This window comes from Rousettus aegyptiacus, unplaced genomic scaffold, assembly GCF_014176215.1.
Source record: "Rousettus aegyptiacus isolate mRouAeg1 unplaced genomic scaffold, mRouAeg1.p scaffold_m13_p_10, whole genome shotgun sequence".
Lineage (NCBI taxonomy): Eukaryota > Metazoa > Chordata > Mammalia > Chiroptera > Pteropodidae > Rousettus > Rousettus aegyptiacus.
The window spans coordinates 92,838,255-92,857,337 of NW_023416285.1; the positions used below are offsets into that span (position 1 = coordinate 92,838,255).

The 19,083-nt window shown below is 48.5% G+C and overlaps 1 protein-coding gene across 2 annotated transcripts in view; it reads right to left on the minus strand.

The window, feature by feature from the left end:
- CAMK1D (calcium/calmodulin dependent protein kinase ID) overlaps nucleotides 1-19,083 on the minus strand; it is a 336,799-nt gene that overhangs the window by 315,703 nt on the left and 2,013 nt on the right. The gene's annotated exons all lie outside the window — the stretch shown is intronic.

A 19,083-nucleotide genomic window follows, 5' to 3' on the forward strand; every position in this document is an offset into this window, starting at 1 on the left:
TTTTCCTGCTTGACTGTTCCCTAAGTTCTCATTTCACCCCTCACCAGAATTAGCTCTAACAGCTCTTTAGGACGCCTAAAAAAACATTTGCCGAGATCTATTCTAATTGTATTTAAATCTATAAATCCTAGAACAATGGGGGACTTGCAGGTAACTTAATTTGATTATTTAGTCATACCAGATAACTTTAGGTCAAAACCTATACCCGGAAACCTGGATTATCTGGTTTGACTCCTAAACAAATATTAGAGCAACGTCTTGCTTAGCCAGGATATATATACAAAGGGACAGGGGGAAACATCTGGACCATCAAAGACCTAGCTTCAAATCCCAGATCTTTCCATTCCTAGCTGCGCAACCTTGGGTAAATTACTTACCTTCTCTGTGCCAACTGGTTAAAAAAAAAAAAAGATGAAAAACTCCTCCCTTGCAGGGATGTTGTAAAGACTGCCTGACAGAATGTTCATAAAGTGTCTGGAACACAGTAGGCGCTCATATTGCTACTATTAGAGGTATTCCCTGACTAAACTATTCGGAAAATGTAATAGTCTGGTCTGTCATAAGTCTAGTTTTCGAAGTTTTGTGGCTGAAAATCCTTCTGAACGATCCTAGTAACTTTTTGTGTCTCTGTCTCATGGTAGGCGGCTACGTCTTCCCTTTCATGTCTAAGTATTTCACGTGCAAGCTATCCTGTCAGTTCCCCAAGGTGAGCTGGGCTCCTCCACACGTAGCTTATAATCTGGTGTAAATGAACGTGATACACGCCATGAGGACCTTACACGCATTATAACTACGCCATGTTGCATAATTGTAGGAGACTGGGCTGACCATACAATGAGCGACTTGGCGCACACGCTACAACACAGTTTTCATTAATAAATCCCAAATATGAGCTCATGCAATTGTTGCTTGTCCATTTTCCTTGAAAGGACAGCACAGGGAAAAGCCCAATGAACTGCACATTTTACTCTTACCTTACAGTCCCATGTCCCCTAAAAGGCCACGTCTACTCTGTGACAATTAATTAGCAAGGGCACTGCCAAAATCCTCGTTTCTCCCATTTTAGCATGCTCCTGACACAGCTAATTGGAACATCTGAAATTGTGCGATTAACAAGCTAATGAAGATTGACCAGCTCCGCCTGGGTGACTCGGGCAGCTTCTGTGCAGACATCACGGCCCTCGGAAAACTCTCTGACTGTGATGCTCACCCATTCTGAGACGTTTGCTCTGTCTACTTAGGAAACCTTGGGAACGAGTCTCAAGATGACATGTTTTCCTAGCTGTGAGAACTGTAGGCACCTGACAGCCTCCAAAGGGTTAGCATCACATTGGCAAGACAGAAAAAAATTAAAAAATAAAAATAAAATAAAATAAACCAGGGAGCAGGCTCTGTCCACTTTGTAATAGTTGCCAAGAGAATTCGACCCGAGTCCTCAACTGGTGTCCATTCCACAGTCACAGCAGGACACCTCCCACGGTCCAGATGCTAGACTCGGCGGGGCCACAGACTTTCCAGAAGACAACACGAAACGTAGCTACTAAGCCAGTATCAAATGTCTATCATATGCAAACAGCACACATTTGCGCGCACACGCCTGGCTGTCTCATGCTTAGCAATGTCAGCCACAGAAAAACGTTCATCAACAACTAAAAAGCACCAAGCAACAGCGGCCAAAAAAAAACCCCGCAACCATATGGTAGATGGGGCTCCTCCCACACACGGTCTCCTGGAATGAAAGGAGCCCCCTCAGGCAGGAGAGCCAGGCCCCTGGCACCGAAGGCCTAAGGCCACACAGAAGACGATGCCCACCCACAGTCAGCACTGCTCACCCGGGTCACTTAGCCCGTGACAGTAAGAGCTGACACTGATTGAACACTTACTCGGAGGCAGGCGCTGTGCTAACAACTTCACACATGTCAGTTCATTTCACCCTGACAACAGCCTGAAAAAGGGCTCCTGACTGCTACACGCCTCAGTCGCCCTAAGACTTTGACGAAGAACCAGAGGAGGACAAGGAGAAGGAAGATGTGAGTCACTTTTACTCATTTTTCAAAGCAGAAGCTGCGTGCACCTCCAGCCCCTAAAGAAGTTTAGCATCTCGAGCCCCAGTGCAATAAGGACAGGGCCCGGCCCACAGAAGTTCTGAGAGTTCGCACTGAATCTGCCACCATCGGTTGCATGGTCCTTCGGAAGGGCCCCAGCTGTCCCTGGCCAATGTTTCCTCCAGCTGATCAAAGAACAACATGTTCACAAGGACCCTCTCCAGTGTCAACACTGTGAAACTTGAAAATCCAACACATCCCTACATCTGCTCAAGGCCATGGGAGGCCTGTGTGATGCGGACCCCGTGCTGGGGGCCCCGGTGACAGACGACACGTTTCACAATAAAATGCTTTTTCTAGTTCTTCCTCCCTCCCCTTTAAGATTTCTCTTGGACAGATTCAGATTTTCATCACTGTCTGCTTAAGCCAAGCTGTAAGCACACCGGGGGGTGGGGGTGGGGGTCACTTCAATTCTGAGACTTCATAAGGCTCCTGGCTGGTTGTTAGTGCTCAGTGTAGGTACAAATCTGACCTTCTTTTATAACCGTTTTCAGGGCACAGCCGGATCTTTTCACTCCCACGCCCTTTTTATTTCTCTAAGTCTAAAGGGGAAAAGCAGGCTTTCAACTAAACCAAAATGGAAGAAATTCATAAAATGCATTAGCTACTTCACACAGGTATATACTTTTGTTTTCATCCGAACCTGAAACCATTCATTTTAATCCAAAAGAGATGGATAAATGACCGCCTAACCATTATATCATTACTGAAAATGGGAGCCTTAAATTAGTTGGTAAGTGCTCTTTAAAAATGTGTTGATTTGGGTGCACTGCGATAAAAAAAAAAAAATCAATCCATTTTATAAGGGCAATAATCATATGAAAAGCAGAAGTGCCATTATGTTATCTGCTTCATAAAAGGAAGGGGTTTTGGGCCTCCTTTCTGTTGTCAAACTGAACAGTTATGACATGAAATAGGCTACAAGTGTGACAGAAATCTTGCAACATTCCAAACCTTTATCTCATATTTGAAACCATGTGTCCGCTTAATTGGAAGCTGAAACAGTATCACAATATGCGCTCTGCAGGGGTCAGGCCTGAGGGGAAAAGGGCTTCATGGGATGCAAAATCAGAGCCGCCTCCTCTCCACGCTGTTCCCATCTCACCCCCACTTATTATCCACGCCACGAATTCACCTCTCTCCTCGCTTACACCCCTCCCCCACCATTCCTTGCAACCAGAGCCCTAAGATTCTGTGGGTACATGGCTCAAGAACTATAAAGAAAGCACATGAGCAAATGCTTCCCTTTGCTCTTTGAGAGTGGCCGTGACTTTCATTTTTGTATCCATAGGGCCTATAACATAGCAATGGGTGTGTGTGTGTGTGTGTGTGTGTGTGTGTGTGGTGTTGAGCTGCATTCTTCTCTCCAATCTGACACACCAAATATTTATTTCTGGCTACTCTCTGATTTATCGGTTGCCAGGACACTTGGCAATCCTTGCCCCTTCGTATGCATGGATATCACTATATGACACCTCTTTAAGTTCTCCTAAAGAATTTACACTGATCCATCCACTTTGTGACACATTTTTGAAAGATATCTACCTAGGTGTGAGAGGTATCCCATTTTGCCATGAATCAGAGCGGCAAAAACTGGCTCAAAATGAAGTGATTTGGGCTAACATGTTTTGAGCACTTCACATGTATACCAGGCATTATGCAATTAATTAATTAATTACATTATTCATCTCACCGAGACCTCACAGAAATCTGTACAATGTATGCCATTATTATCCCTGTTTTATACATTATACATCAGGGCGCAGCATTATAGACATATGGCTGGTGAGGAGAACTGAGACTCAGGCCTGGACCCCACCCACAACCACCCCTTATTTATAAGACCCATTGCAATACCGAGAAAGCTGTAGGCCACAGCATTCTAGAACACCTCAAATTTTTGCAAAATAGTGCCCCCAGAGACTTTTTTATATACTAAAAATCTCTGCCCAAACCTGGGTGCCGTGTACCACCCAGGAAATCACAATACAAGGCATTTTCCAAGTATAAAATAAACTTTAGTACTCAAAACACTTTTTTAACCACTAACCCTAAGAAAACTTTAATTACCACTAACATGCCTTTGATATTAAGCTGAAGGGAGTGGAGAGGAAAATTCTGTAATTAAGAGAGATCAGACCAACTATATAACTGGCTGGACTTAGCACACTGAAAATGAGGTAGGGGTGCGGGGGGCGGGGGTAGAGCTTATTCCATAAACATTAAGAATTTCAAGACAGAGGGAGACACATATTAAATGAAGCAAGGGAGCCTTTGAGAGGGGGGCTCTCTGCAAGTTCAAAGGCTGCGCACCCAGGAAGCTGGCCCCGGAAGGCATCAGTGGCCAGGACCCCGGAGGTCACTCTGGGCTTGAGGGACGAGGACTAACAGGCTGTGAAATGGCCCATGAGCTCAGCTGCACGTGTCGGAGGCTTTCTCCAGAATTAACCACACGCAAAATCGGAATCTCAAACTGGAAAGTTAACCAGCTTGGCTCCTGATACCTCTGGATGTGAACTCAATACAAGATGGGGTTTTAGCTGCTTCTTAGGCTGAGAAGTTGCCTGTGACAGCAGGAAAAGGTCATCTTGCATAGATATCGTTAGAGAAACAGATTTCAAAACATCCTAAAGAGAAACAGTGAGTACCGTTGCATATCATGCTGGTACATCTTTCTTAACAGAGGGGGTGATCTGAATTTTGAATATTCCTATTGGCTATCTTCTGGTGTTTCCCGATGAATGAAAACATAAAGAAAGCATCTGAGGTGCATAATATAGGATGAGGCCTTTATTGCACACATAATAATGATTGTTTTTTAATCACTAACCACTGAGAAAAAGTAAATCTGATCTACAGAACTTTTGAAAAACACAACACATTGGAACAAGAAAATTGTTGGAATGCGAGCAGAACAACATGAATTTTTAAAAAAGAAAGTGGAAAAGGGGACCGAGATAGGAATCAGAGACCGTCCCGTAGTCCCTCAACTGCCACCAAGTGACCAGCTCAGCACCAGCCCGCACAGGAGGGAGGGGGTCAGAATCATTCTCCTGGACGCATTTCAGCCGTTTCAGAAAATAAACCAGACTTCGTCTGAATGTATGGGTACCTGCCGGAATTTTCCACGAACTTCTGCTAATGGATACCTAAACTATAAATGACGTGCATTTTTTTTTCTCGTTCCAGAGAACAGTACATTGTGTTTGCCAGAGCCCTGGGGAGAGCACTCGGGTTTTTTTGCTGCTTTTTGTTTGTTTTTACAAATAGTTTGATTCGAAATCTCAGGGTTCTCTTGATGTTTGTAAACGATTTTCTTCTTTTTGCCGGGAGAGAAATAGCAATAACGAGATGTATCCTTGGTCTGCAAAGTAGGCAGTTACTAGGCCCATCCCTCTCTCAGCACAGGGTCTCTGATAAGGTGAGCCTGAATCATCAGCTCCGAGCTGAGGTGCCCTCCCCAACTCCAGGTTCAAGGGCAAGGCCTCTGAGGTGCCAGGGGAGAAGGGTGGCAGGGGTGACGTTCTGGAGGCTCAACAATAACAGCTGTAACACGCACGCACGTGCGCGCGCGCGCACACACACACACACACACACGTCTCCCTGTTGGCGCCCCAGGACCAGGCCGGTGGTGCAGAGTCCCAGGACATCCTCAGACACAGCACCGCTGTGAGCTGGGCACAGCCTTCCAGAAGCTTCTTTCAGACAGCTCTAGATTCAAATCACTGTCCTCCTACTTATGTACGGGGGCGGGGGAGGGCGGTCAGTTTCTGTCAATGGGACTGAACTCACAGGGCTGTGAATGGACTGAATGACCTGTCAAGCGGTCAAGTGTCTAGTGCTGAGCAGATGCTAAAACATTGGTAGCCATCATCACTCTTTTCCGAAGCACCTCCACCTGGACCTTCCCACCAGCGCCAGCCCCGGCGACGTCCTCGGGAATTCCAGTACATTCGAGAAAGCAGGTGCTGGCAAAGGGGAAATGGCACATTTTCTCGCTCGGAAGTTTTGGCCCAGGTACCAAGAGCAAGGGAAACCTTTACCTCAGAGTCGATGAATCTGGGACACAGAGGCAAAGATTAATTCTGAGGGAAAGAACATCCGGAAATGCTAGTGGGCATGCCCAGGAGATGCTCGCCCCGCCTTCAGTTCCGCAGATGCTACGTCTTCTGAAGAAAACTAACGTGGTGGACAATTACAGCCAAGGGTCAGCGTTAGGTTTTAGATGCACTGGCATGTGGGGGGGGGGATAAAACCCTTGAAGGCCTGATTTGCAAGGAAAAAGATGAAAAAAAAAAAACAACTAGACACTGCTTCCATGATGATCTCAAGACTGCAACAACCCATGTTTGAGGGAGGAACGTCACGAAGGAAAATAACAGAAATAGTAGTATTTCAGAGGATACCTCAGGACACGGCCAACCCTGGCTACCCAGCTAACAGAGGACACCATAATCCAGTTTCGTTGATATTTAGCTTTTGGCCGTCCTACTGCAGGAGACTCTGTTTTGTAGCCTGACAATTAGTTTGCTTTCTCTGAGCACAGCCCCAATGGCGACCAAAAGAAAGAGCCTGCCAACAGGTGAGGGGGGTAGCATGGCAAAGCCCCACAGACGAAATGTTCACCCCGGCTTATTTGCAAGTTGAGCAATCCACACGCGGAAAGGTGGTAACGATTTAGAGAGACAAAATCTGGACCAACAAAATATGAGCGGGACGTTCTGAAGAGCCTATCGGTCATGAAAACGTGTAGAAAAGCAAAATGCCTAAGAAACCATGTAGATAACTTCATCACTCGGGATTTTTAAAACCAAACCAGACAAACTGTCCATCTATTACTCGGCATGGAAGGTATCGTGGGAGACCTGGGAAGAACTACATCTGCCAGAATGTCCCCTGCTCTCAAGGAGTTTGTGGTTGCATCAGATAAACTGTCACAAAGGAAAAAAAAAATTAGAACGACTGACCCTCCACAGTGTGATTCTGAGATTGGAAGAAGAGAGGCAGAGTAGCCCTGAGTGGGCTGCGTACGTCTGGGGAGGTGGGGTGGAGGAGATCGGGCTTGAAAGGAGCCCTGGAGAATGGCCCAGGAGGCAATTGGAGCAGGAGATACGGTGTGAGCAGGACACAGAGGTTGCACTGAGCCTGGCATGTCCGAAGGACACAGGAGGACCCCATGTCTCGTTTGCCGCCGAAGCTCCCACTGGTAGAGCATCAGCCACACACAGGAGTTAACCAACCATTCCCCAGCTGGAAGACAAATCACGTTCTTCTTGATCAGGGCTTCCACAGGGACCATCGGGATCACAGAGTGTGGGCACCAGCGGCCACGGAGATAGAACATTCCAGGCCCTCCCAGTATTTCTCATATAGTAGGGTTTCAAAACTGTTGTTGAATAAATGCAAGAAGGAATGAATGCTAAGGCTCTGGCTGACTTTCCAGCCTCCAATCTCCTCTTTGACACAATCAACATGATTACCTTATTCCTGTCCAACCACTGCGGGTGTCAAGATCTCTTTCCCACCTCTTTATCTAAGCTCATTGCAACAAAATATAAACCTTTAAGGATGTGGTTCCATGGTGTAGCCATTAGCACGTCTGCTTTACACGCAGAAGGTCCTGGGTTCATGCCCCAGTGGAGCCACGGTCTGTGGTCTACAGCCATACCACTCTGAACAAGCCCAATGTCCAATCTCAGAAGCTAAGCAGGGTCGGGCCTGGTTTGTACTTGGATGGAAGACCACCTAGGAAAACAGGTGCTGTGGGCATAAATAATAAGAAAAAATAAATAAACCCTTTAATAACGACCTATAAGTGATTATTATTGCTTAGTTTCTTATGCTTGAGAAAATCCCTTAAGACAAAGGAATGAATCTCTAAGGATATTATTCCTCAAGGGACCAGGCAGAGAGCTTTTCAATGAAGCTGAAATCACACAATGAGATCTAGCACCTATTTACTGAAAAAAATCAAGTCGGCGCCCCTTTATTTAGCACCTATAATATGTAGCATGCTTTATATCCCTTATTATTATTACTTTTTTTTGCAACAAAACCTCATAACAAGCTGGAAAATAGGAAAGATAGTGCTATTCCCCCTTCAATATGAGAAACAAAAGTTCAGAGAAATTGTGTTATTTGCTCAAGGTCTCTCAGCTCAGAAGTGGCACAGTCAGCATTTGAACTTAACTGTTCCCATCGAAGCCTGTGTACCTTTTATTTCACTGTTCATTCATTCACTCAACAAACCCCAGGGAAGCACACAGGTGCCGCACACGAGCGAGGCGCTGCCTGTGGGTGCGTCCTGACCGCTGGCGGGTGGGAAGACGCGACCCGGGCCTCAGCCCAGGGCGCCTGCTGCTCACGGCTCCGAAGTCTCCACGGAGCCACATGCATCCTCGGCAGCTCGTTTTACACTTACAGAGTGAGTTCCAGGGACGGTGATACAGCGGGAAACCTCTAGCAGGCACGGTGCCTTCTGGGTGACCATCGTCACGCCGGCGATGACAGGACAGCGCCTCAGAGGCTGGCCACTACCACCATGAGGGAAAAGAGGACAACAGGAAAGAGGCCCAGGCAAGGCTCCTGAGCTCTGGATGTGGCCAAGGGGAACTGTGGGATGCCAGGCAAGCCATTTACTCTCAAAGCGCCTCGGCCCCACGGCCCGCGAGACGAGGCAGCCGGCCCGTCCGATCTCCACTGGAGTTAGAAAGTCTTCACCTTCTCATCCAAAGGATGAGTTGCCTGAGCGCTATGTCCTAAAGAGATGAGCTGGATGGTTTCGCCGAGCAGCGGGGCGGAAGGCAGGGCTGTGCTGCAAGCGTGTTAGTCTGTTCCGGCTGCCTGACAGGATACTGTACCCGGGGTGGCTTTCAGACGCCACTTCTCACAGCTCTGGAGGCTGGAAGTCCAAGATCAAGGTGCCGGCAGATTTGGCCTCCAGGGAGGATCCACTTCCTGCTTCACAGAGGGCCATCTTCTGGCTGTGTCCTCACAGGGTAGAAGCAGCAAGGGAGCTCTGTGGGGGGTCCCTTCTATAAGGGGACTAACCCCACTCGTGAGGGCTCCACCCAAATGACCTCATCACCTCCCAAAGGCCCCACCTCCTAACACCATCACTTTGGGGGTTAGGTTTCAACATACGAATTTTGGGGAGGCACACACATTCAGTCCGCTATTTATTTTATGCCACGAAGTGATTGAGAAGCTAAGTTCCCATGTGCTGCTCTAATCGGGAAGACTCGGCCACCCTTGGATCTGAATATCTCTTACCTCCTTCCTCCCACATGCGTAATTAGCAGGGTCTCCTGTTCTCACCAGGTTCCGTCCCACTGCTACGTTTAGAGGCGGTGACAAGGGTAAAGATGGTGACAATCACCCCAACAATGACACCCTGAAGAAAGTCAGACACTCACAGCGCTCGAAAAGACCACCCGCCCCGAGGTCGGAGCCGACACTCAAACTGTGCACAGCGGTTGGAGCAGACCAGACGGCGGAATGCTGAAACACCTTCCTGCTGATGAGCAGAGAAGGACGACCCCACGGCACCCATCCAGCTAACTTATCACTTCTTACCATCTTCCTTATACTCTTCCATATTTTCCAAATCCTCTAAGATGACATGTTGCTTTTATAATTAAAAAAAAAAAATGTCTTAAGGTACTGAAACACTGAGAATGAAAACAACACACACCTAAATAGGGCCAAATACACACACACACACACACACACACACATATGTATACACACATATATATACTACATATGTATATATATTATGAAATATCAGGGTTTGAGTTGATGCCGTCAATGTCAAGGCTGACTTCGCCTGACTTCTCTGGGAACCCTTCCCCAAAGGTGACAGACAGCAGGCTTCGAGGGCTGCATTTATGAGACAGGAATATTCTGAAAGCTGTAATCTTCGTTACACGACAATGCCTTCTATTTGTATAAGGCCTTGCTACACACATTTATCTCATTCGGGACTTGAAACAGGCTTGCAGGGTACGCAGGTATAATTATCACCATTGAACAAACAAGGCAATCGAGACGTAGAGACGGTAACACCAAGATCCCACAGTCCCTAAATGACAGAGCGGGGACTGAACACAGATCTCCTGCCTCTGCCTCCTCCTGAGCCGGGCCCCTGTCACCTTGTACCTGCTCGTAAGAGCCTAATTCAAGAATGTTGCAGTAGGTCGTTAAACCATAGGTAGCTCAAGATCGTTCCAGGTAGGAGTATCGACGCCATGCAAATCAGCAATTATTACAAATCCAAGCCGGTCTCCTTACCGGAAGATGATGCCACATTCGCGGGGGTATTTTTTTTTTTTTAATCCATCAGTATTCTCCATTTCCCCCGCCTGCACTAACCACGTGGCAGCATGACATGGGAGAGAGAGCACCTAATTAGGAGTCAGATGACTCTTTGATCTCCACCCATCACTTAGCAACCTTTTCACCTGAGTCATTTGACCTCCCTGAACCTCCACGTTCTTATCTGTAAAATGAGGACAATGACTGCCGCCCACTCACAGGGTTGTTCTAAGACTCAGAAGGAATCCCGCACGTATATAAGAACATTTTGCAAACAGCAAGACGCCGCGCCGGCTGCGGCAAACAGTATGGTGGCACCTCATAAAATAAGCCTACAATTACCTCATGATCCAGAAATTCCACTTCTGGGGATAACCCGAAAGAACCGAAAGCAGAAACTCGGTGAGATGCCTGTACGCCCATGCGCAATAGCAGCATTGTTCACAAGAGCCGAAAGGCGGAAGCCACGCCAAGTGTCCAGGACGGAGGAAGAGAAATGCACAACGTGGCCCATCCGTACCCTGGGATACTCTTCTGCCCTAAAAAGGGAGGGGATTCTAACACGTGCTACACATGCATGAACCCTGAGGACCTTCTGCCGAGTAAAATAAGCCAGACACGAAAGGACAGACTGTAGGATTCCATTTATATGAAGCACCTAGAGAAGCCAAGCTCATAGAGACAGAAAGGAGAATGGCAGATGCCCGTGGCTGTGGGAGGGAGAATGGATGGGGAGCTGGTGTTGGATGGGAAGAGAGTTTCAGTTTGGGAAGATGAAAAAGTTCTGGAGACGGATGGTGGTGATGGCTACACAACAATGTGACCGTGCTTAACCCTGCCGACCTGTACACTTAGAAATGGTCGCGATGGTAAATTTTATATTATATATATTCTTGACCACAATTTAAACACACACAAACGTGAGGTCTTGTTATCATATCCCAGTTGTCAGAGGAGCCGAAAAAGTGCCACAAGGAACCAAGAAGGAACCCAAGCTGCATCGTTCTTGTGCATAATTGCCAGAAATGGGCTGTCCCCGACGTTTGCACAAGGTCGGCTCCAGAAGTTCATTTTAAGCTTTTCTTCTTTTTTTAAGCTTTTCATTTTAAAGTTGTCCTTGTTTGTTGTTGTTGTTGTTGTTGTGAGGGGCACATTTTCTTAGAGAAGTAACATGTTTCACGGTAGTGAAGACCCTTCTCGGGCTTAGACAAGCCTTGAGCCCCTGCCATGGCTGAACTGCAGTCTTCACAGTCTTGCTGGAGCTGGCGGCAGGGCCTAGGCTGGGGGGCGGGGGGAGGGGAAGGACAGGAGGGGGTGATCACAGAGGCAGCCACACAAGGTCCTCCTTGCGGGGGGCCCGGGCCAGCCAGGACCCGGTGGTGATGCCTGAGGTCAGTCAGCCTTGGGTCCTCTCCCCAAGCTGCCGCACCTGACCCTGGGCTTCCAGTTTGCAACCCGTTCGAGCCTCCTTCGCTCCTCTGAAGTTCCAAGGCCAGCACCCCGTATCTTCCCTCTCTTCCTTCCTGTCTACCGTTCAAACGCTCATTCTTTCCCGTTAAGAGCCGGAGACAGGTACTTTCTTTACAATGCCTTTTACATCATCAATGTCTGGTCCCTCGACCTAGTTTAAGGTATTTATTTCTTCCGATGTTTTAAGGCAAATCTCAAGCAGTCGTTTTTATTGAGGGCGAATAAATGTCAGCCCAGGGGCAGGGGACACTGGTCCCGCCTGGGATGTCTGCAGCCTCCATCACTCCACCAGACCCCCCGCTTTGCCCACATTCTCTTTCCTCTACCCACAAGTTTTCTAAAGCTACAAAGGTTTAGGGGTTTTCTGGTTTTGTTTTGTTTTTTAAATTTTTTCTCACAACGCTGTGGGCCTTGGTGGGAGGTGTAGGAGGCAGGCCAGAGTGTCACTTGAAAATCAGGGACTGAGCTGTGATTGAACCTGACACCTCCAGGGTTCCATTCACAGCACTCCGCCCGCTTGGTGTAAAAGCCGGAGACGGGCGTCATGGTCGCGAGGGGCAGACGGGGTCCTCCTGACCGCAGCGACGTCGACGCCTTTCCCTGTGCGAGCCTCTTCTTCCCCTGCTCACCTCGTCGCGGAGGTCTCAATAAATTGCGACCCCCCCCCCAGATCTTGTTGGCCACCAAAAGCGTGAAGGGGAACAGGTCGAGATGAGGGATAGCGCCCGGTTCGGAGGCCAGCTCCCTGAGCGCTGGATCTACACCCAGGGACCTGAGAAATTAATCTTTTGAGACCTCCTCTGACAGCCCATCCACCAGCCCCCTTATAAGGATGTTTTTAAAGAAACTGCTACATGTGTTCATGTGTTTGCTGCATAGACATGCTGCCATTTTTAAACACTCTCACATTAAAATATATCCATAGAGATTTTAAGCTACAAAACTCTACAATGTAAAGATACTATATATATATTTTTAAAAAAAGTTACTTAAGTCCTCAAATCAAAACTTCATTTTCAATAAGAAACGAAGCAGGAACACTGAAGCAGTTCTCAGCGAGCGGCTTGTCTGAGGGAGAAAAAAGCACATTTTAGCTGGAGAAGGGCCGCAGCTGTGGCCGGCCAGGCCCGTGTGCCATTCGAGAAGAACAGAAAGCAGCTCAAAAAGAGTGTGGCACAGGCTGAGGTGAGGACAGACTAAAACAGACGCGCGTGCACACGCACCAGCTCAGGGTGCAGAGACTCAGAGCTGATGAGGTAACCGAGGGAAAGAACGAGCCTGTGAGATACAGCAAACTAGGTCGCACCACCGCCCGAGCCGGCGGGGAGGACGTCGCAGGCTGAGTCCCTTGGTTAACGCGAGCGCTCCATGAACTAATCACCCTCCTGTGGGGAGCAAACGTTCAATGGCTCAACAGACCGTCCTAATCTGTGCAAATGGCCTCTGCGGAGCAGTGTTCCACGCCGCGGGGACTAATGAGAGAGAACCGGCCCTCACTGAGGACGTGTTCACGCGCCGTGCACTGCACTAAGCAATTTCCATGCGCCCTCATTTAATCCTCACGGCAGCCCGTGGGTCGGGTACCAGTCTTACCCCGTTTTACGGATGAGGACGGGAGGCTGGAAATGGCCAAATAGCCGGCCCAGAACCACACAGCCAGGAAGCACTGCACTCGGGATTTGCGCCCATGCTTTAGGGACCTCGGAGCCCACACTCCGCGCTGCTCACCACTGTGCCGAGGACAGCCAGCAGCTGTCCTTCCCGGACGGCCTGTGACGGTTGCTCACCTTGACTTTTGGAGACATTAACTAAGCACCATCCTACACGCTCCCAGCAAGAGCTTCCCAAGTCAGTTTCCAACAGAGACTGATGCGTTCTTCCCCGCAGTACCGACCCGGCTAGCCATAGATCGTCAGCCCCAGCCGCCGCTGCTGGAGGCAGCTAGAGATGACAGGTACCCTTTGCTCAATCCCAGCTGTGTTCCAGGCACCTCCTCTGGGTGGGACATGTCACTGAATCCTTACGAGAATCCATGACAGCAACTTCCCTCTCCACATTAACTCAGACAGATGAAGGAACCTCTCCAGCCGCACATGGGTATGAATAGTTATGCTGGAATTACCTGTCTATGATTTCTCTTCATTGCCTCTCGATGCCTCACCTAACTGCTGGCCTCGGCCAATATGCTGTCTTAAAGCCCTAGCCTTGAGATTTGGTTTATCTAAGACACAGAATGCCCCTGTTTCTGAGTCCAGCTGAAATACTAAAAAAAAAAAAAAAAAAAAAAAATAGCACAGACACACAGCTGACCGCTGGAGACGTGGGACAAACTTGGCCCGTGGTGTCCATCTGGAGGTTGCCCTTGGTCTCACTGGAGCCTGAATAATCCATACGTTGTGTAATAAACATCTGTAAAAGTGGGTTCTAATAGAACACTAGCCCAAGCCCAAGGAGAAAGTGACCTCCTGTACCACAGAAAGTCAGAGGGGGTGTCACCAACATGAACTGAGAAAGCTCGTGACGACGCCCGTCCTGGAGGCCACACGTCCTCCTGTTCTAGCCACCTGTGCACTGGCGTGACCATCTTGAGCCAGAAGAGAAACGTGGCTCAGCTGACTAGGGCCCCAGGCTTCCCCTGGCCACCCACCAGCCGCTCCTTCCTCGGTTAAAGAGATGCATCCCCAGGGAGCCGTGGGCTCCCTGAGGACCTCTGTGGGTGCAAGCTGACCAATGATGTGACCATCCCCTGCTGGACAAAGCCTAAGCCCTCCCAGAGGAGAGAGAAGGAGAGAGATTGGAGGGGATTTAAGGAGATTTATCCAGGGAAAGGGAAGATTAAAGGGATTTATGGAGACCTAGCCAAAGAAAAACTCAACAAGTTAACCCCTAAAGTCTTCCCCCAAGAGGACATATATGTCCCTCTGCCAAGCCTGATTGCTGTCCACTCAGTTGCCAAGTTTGGACCAGAAATTTCTACTTAGGAAGCAGTCCTCATTAGCCTCTCTGGGAACGGGCTCTAGCCAAAGGTGGAATTTCCCGAATGCCACCCTACTGATCAATAAAGACGCTAGATCAATAAGAACTTTCAGCTTTTCCTCTCCTAATATAAAACATTCCATCAAAGAAAGGAGTAACAAGAGTTCTCGAGTTTATTTTTTTTCACAGAATTTTGGGGCTGTAAATTCCCCGAAGGGGGAGAGTTCTAGGCCTACTGACAAAGTAATCTAGATTGATCATTCCAAAGGTAAAACCCACCTTTTCACAGAAAGTTAAGCAGTTCTTCCAGCTGCTAAAATGTCCAGCCTATCATTTCCCCTGTGACAGAAGAAGAGATACTTCAAAAGGCCTTTCCAGACACACGCTCTTGGAAGGAAGGAAATTCACCTTGAAATACAGGAATCCCTCACGAGGGGAGCCCAGGAGCCCGAAGGGTATGAGCTGACCCTCTAAACTCTTCCAGGTGCTCAGAAAATCTCTGGCGAACCTGACCCGAACTACCAATGGCACCATTCTTTCAACCAAAAATCCTTGGGGAATCCCACACCCCACATCCAAGCCACCGGCGACTCCCATCTGCTCTCCCTTCCAAATATATCCAGAATCCAACCCGTTCTCATTGCCTCCATAGCTAGTCCCCAGCTCTAAGCCACCATCACCTCTCCCCTGCATCTCCCTGCTTCCGCCCTGGAGCCCACTGGTCCCTCAACACAGCAACCGCAGCCGCAACAGGAACCCCCACATCACATCGGGGCTCTCCTCTGCTCAAAAACCCTCCAGTGCCCCCCCCCATTCTCTTAGAGCAAAGGCAGTCTTAACCATGGCCTGCGAAGCCTGGTGAGCTTCCTCTACCTCCCCTCTACTCCACCCCTCCCACCCTTCACTCCTACCCACCTCCACCTGCTGATCACTCGGTCCCAGGCACACCTGCCTCCTTGAATACCAGGCCTCGAACACCAGGCACACTTCCACCTCGGGCTGACCCTCCAACTGGAACATTCTACCTGTAGCAGCTAACCCCACGGCTCCTTCAGATCTTTATTCAAATACCAGCTTCTCAGGGAGGCCATCCCTCGCTACCCTGCCTCAAGCTACAATCACTCCCACTCCAGAAAAAATCCCCTTTCCCTGCTCAGTTCTTCTCCCTCACATGTATACTATAGACCACACTCCACATTTCACTAATTCATAGTTTTCACTTTCTGGCTTCCTCGCCAGAATGCGGGCATTTTCATCTGTGTGTTCACTGCCGTCCCCTATCCACCCACCCAGCGCCTAGAATATAACAGTGTTCAATAGATATTTCTAAATGCATGAGAGGCTGCATTGATATCATGCTTCAAAAAAAGAAGATTGAGAAACGAAAGCTTCTAACAAATACTGCAGCTGGGGTACCCTCAGGTAGAAACCTAGGGACTTCCCACCGCATCTCTCTCTTGGTAATATTCTTTCGAATGCTTCTCCCAGACTCTAAAATTCTGAGTAATTCCAGAATAGATACTATTAAATCAGCCAGTCAAATATGCAAACCACCTCAGGCGGCTTTGCATTCTCCACTCACCCCCTCCACGCACATCCCAGGAAAGAACAGCTGAGTCTGTTTTCCACCTGGGCCTTCAGACAAATCAATCATCTGTGTCCTCAACAGGTGTACTGAATGAGCAATTTCAGAATAAGGAATGTAAGTATGATGCTACTGGGAACAGACAGTGCTTCTCCACAGAAACTTCTATTTATACCCTTCCTAAAGCAGCACGCACCAGGCTCTCATTTAATGAAAAAGAGGACAGACTCTGCTATTAACATGAAGTGGAGTAAGACTTCCTGTCCTGAGCTGGCTCACTTAGCAACTAGCCGGGGCGTAAAACTGTCCCTCCAAACTGGGATCAGCTGCACCTGGCCCCACATGCAAGGGCGAGCCATGAAATCTTATGGTTGTCAGGGCACTGGAAAGCCACCCTGCACCCCTGATTTCAGAGATGAGGAGGCTGAGCAAACGACCAGTTAACCCACAGGCCACACACCCCACGAGGGGCTGAGCTGGGCCCAGAACCCAGGCGCACACCCTCCACAATGCTCGCTCCAGCCCCGTACGGACAGCAATTATTGCCACGTAAAATGTTCCGCCTGCAAGAAAAGCGAGTGTTCGTACCCCACAGAGATGAAGATGTTTTCTAGGACATGCCAGTTCCTATAGCCCAGAGGAAATGAGGTCTGCTGGGGAGTCCTTCTGTGCCGTGCCGAGGATTAAGGCCTTCTCTATTTCGATGCCTTTCGTGGTATGGAAATTACAGAAGTGACTTCCATGAGTGTGGGGCACTACTGGACACCACATCAAAGCTTTCTTCCAATCCACATATGTCCCCAAATGCCATATTTTCATTTTCTTGTTTCAGAAGTCACTGAACAATATTTACAATAGGGATGACCTGAAGGGCCTCAGCAATATGCCGACAGAAACGTCTACCACTCCTGATGCTGTTATACAACATTTATCTGCTCTCACAGTGTGCCAAGGATCTGAGAGCATGTCGCCGATGAAGAAATAGTAATTAAGTCTTCCCACCTTATTGGGAGATGAGGTTGGGTTCTGGGATTCCTTCTCAAAGGAAGTCACACCGCAGCCCACAGGGTGGAGGTTTGTCCTGAGGCCTGACTCAGAGGTTGTCAGCTAACCCAGGCCCAAACCACAGGGATGGGTGCTTCCCCTATTCTGCCCTGGGCTTCCCCAGCCTCCCCCCACCCCACCCCACCCTTGGGCCGCCTTCACTTCCATTTAGCCCCGCCCTCCAGCAAGTTCCCCCTGACCACCCAGACTAAACGGCTAGACCCCTTTAGCTTCAACAGCAAGTGTTCTGCTCTGCTCAGAAGGGTACCGGGTCAGGCAGCCAAATATCAGATGACGATGTTTGGCAGAGTGCTTGCCAGGCCTTTACGATGCTTTATTTTAAAAGCATTGTAACACTTCAAGCTGACAGTCTGGCTCTTGGCAGGGCGTTCTTGCCTTAGGATCTTAAAGGCATATGGCAAAAGAGTGATAAACAAAATAATTGGACCTGCAGAGTACCTTGGAAATTAATCCTAGTCATAATCGTTGATGTCTCTGACTTACAGTGTTTCATTACAAACAAGAGCTCAGACTCAACATTCACACTGAGACCAGAAGACACCTCTCTATTTAGACTCAGGCCAAGGTCTCTGGACGTGGCCCAGGGTGAAAAAGGCATCAGGAATTTCAGATCCCATCTATCTAGAAAGTGTGAGGAAACAAAATAATGCTGATAACCCAAAAGCTTTGAAATGTTACAGATTTAGATAACAGGTCACTCTATAATCATGTTTTTTTTTGTTGTTTTACATTAATATTAAGACTAGCTCTCCAAAGACTAAAATTAAGTCACATTATTATTAAATATTTGCCATTACATAATCCACGAAGTGGCTCAACCTCATGTGGATAATCATGAGTTGTTCTGCCTAGATTCAAATACTGGCTCCACCACTTAAAAACTAGCTCATGTCTGGCAGGTCACTTACTCTCTGTTACCTTAGTTTTCCCATCTGCCAATCGGGGATAATAGTAAACACCCACCTCATCAGGTTATTATGAAAGTAAAATGAGTAAATACACGTAAGCACTTAGAATGATGCCTGCTCCTTAGAATTCATTTAATAAAGTCACCTATGATTACTATGATTATCATTATGTCACTGAGTAAAAACATTTTGGTCATTTTCTTGTTTGTGTTTCATCCCTCTAGAACCCCGCCAGCACTATGGGACCTCAGTGGGAAGCTTCTCTTCAAAGAATGCTAAGGCAGAAGGCACAGCTCTGGGACCCCAGCCGGAGACCCACCAGGGGACGTGGCCAGAGTCCAAGAGGTTGTTCGGCAAGAGCAGTAAGGCCTCCCCAGCCCCGCAGGGCAAACCTGTCCTTCCCAGAGGCAGCAACCACCGCAGCTATCCCGAGCAGCGCCTGCGACAGCTGGAGCCACTCAGCGAAGCCACAGCTCGCTGAGCCCCAGCAGCCCGCCACTGCAGAGGTGCGGCCGCCCTGCCAGGAGACACTGCATCCCTCCGCCTGGAGGCAGTGGACTGCGTGACGGGTGCCAGGGGTTGGGGGCGGGGGGCACTGTGAGCAGGAACACATCCTCACAAGATGGGACTCCGCTCTCTCCAGTCCCTCATCCGCAGC